General features: G+C 50.7%; 1 non-coding gene across 1 annotated transcript in view; it reads right to left on the bottom strand.

The window, feature by feature from the left end:
• The window catches only part of FOXG_22278, a 3,582-nt gene extending 1,917 nt beyond the window's left edge, over window positions 1-1,665 (bottom strand). Inside the window, exon 1 of the ribosomal RNA XR_001936432.1 lies at window positions 1-1,665. This exon is cut by the window's left edge and continues 1,917 nt beyond it. This is a non-coding gene — a ribosomal RNA (28S ribosomal RNA).
• Window positions 1,666-1,701: the final 36 nt, after the last annotated feature.

The raw sequence follows: 1,701 nt of genomic DNA, 5'->3' as shown, positions 1-1,701 counted from the left end.
CCCTATGGCTTAGGATCGACTAACCCATGTCCAACCGCTGTTCACATGGAACCTTTCCCCACTTCGGTCCTTCAAGTTCTCATTGAAGTATTTGCTACTACCACCAAGATCTGCACTAGAGGCCGTTCAACCCGGGCTCACGCCCTAGGCTTCGTCACTGACCTCCACGTCCGCCTACTCCTCAGGGCATCGTTTCTACCCTGAGGGCGAGGTATGGGTGAGACGCTTGAGCGCCATCCATTTTCAGGGCTAGTACATTCGGCAGGTGAGTTGTTACACAGTCCTTAGCGGATTCCGACTTCCATGGCCACCGTCCTGCTGTCAAGATGTACTAACACCTTTTGTGGTGTCTGATGAGCGTCTACTCTGGCACCTTAACCTCGCGTTCGGTTCATCCCGCATCGCCAGTTCTGCTTACCAAAAATGGCCCACTAGTGTTGATACATTCGAATGCTCACGTTCAATTAAGCAACAAGAGCTTCTTACATATTTAAAGTTTGAGAATGGATGAAGGCTAAATAGCGCCCCCGAGTCCCTAATCATTCGCTTTACCTCATAAAACTGAGTTCAACACTGCTATCCTGAGGGAAACTTCGGCGGAAACCAGCTACTAGAAGGTTCGATTAGTCTTTCGCCCCCATGCCCATATTTGACGATCGATTTGCACGTCAGAACCGCTGCGAGCCTCCACCAGAGTTTCCTCTGGCTTCACCCTATACAGGCATAGTTCACCTTCTTTCGGGTCCGGCCCCGTATGCTCTTACTCAAATCCATCCGAGAACATCAGGATCGGTCGATGATGCGCCGAAGCTCTCACCTGCGTTCACTTTCATTACGCGTAGGGGTTTGACACCCGAACACTCGCATACGAAGACGACTCCTTGGTCCGTGTTTCAAGACGGGTCGTTGATGACCATTACGCCAGCATCCTTGCAGATGCGCGAACCTCAGTCCCCCCCAGGGTATTACACGGTGGGCTATAACACTCCCCGAAGAGAGCCACATTCCCGCCGCCTTTATCCCCCGGGGAAAACTGATGCTGGCCTGGACTGGAAAAGTGCACTGGGGAGAACCCCAGATGATTAACCAAGCCCAAGTCTGGTCATAAACGCTTCCCTTTCAACAATTTCACGTACTTTTTAACTCTCTTTTCAAAGTGCTTTTCATCTTTCGATCACTCTACTTGTGCGCTATCGGTCTCTGGCCGGTATTTAGCTTTAGAAGACATATACCTCCCATTTAGAGCAGCATTCCCAAACTACTCGACTCGTTGAAGGAACTTTACAGAGATTTGGCATCCAACCAGACGGGGCTCTCACCCTCTATGGCGTCCCGTTCCAGGGAACTCGGAAGGCACCGCATCAAAAGTATCCTCTACAAATTACAACTCGGGCCCGAGAGCCAGATTTCAAATTTGAGCTGTTGCCGCTTCACTCGCCGTTACTAGGGCAATCCCTGTTGGTTTCTTTTCCTCCGCTTATTGATATGCTTAAGTTCAGCGGGTATTCCTACCTGATCCGAGGTCAACATTCAGAAGTTGGGGTTTTACGGCGTGGCCGCGACGATTACCAGTAACGAGGGTTTTACTACTACGCTATGGAAGCTCGACGTGACCGCCAATCAATTTGGGGAACGCGAATTAACGCGAGTCCCAACACCAAGCTGTGCTTGAGGGTTGAAATGACGCTCGAACAGGCATGC

This window comes from Fusarium oxysporum, chromosome 2, assembly GCF_000149955.1.
Source record: "Fusarium oxysporum f. sp. lycopersici 4287 chromosome 2, whole genome shotgun sequence".
Lineage (NCBI taxonomy): Eukaryota > Fungi > Ascomycota > Sordariomycetes > Hypocreales > Nectriaceae > Fusarium > Fusarium oxysporum.
This window is presented reverse-complemented; position numbering and strand designations above follow the sequence as displayed.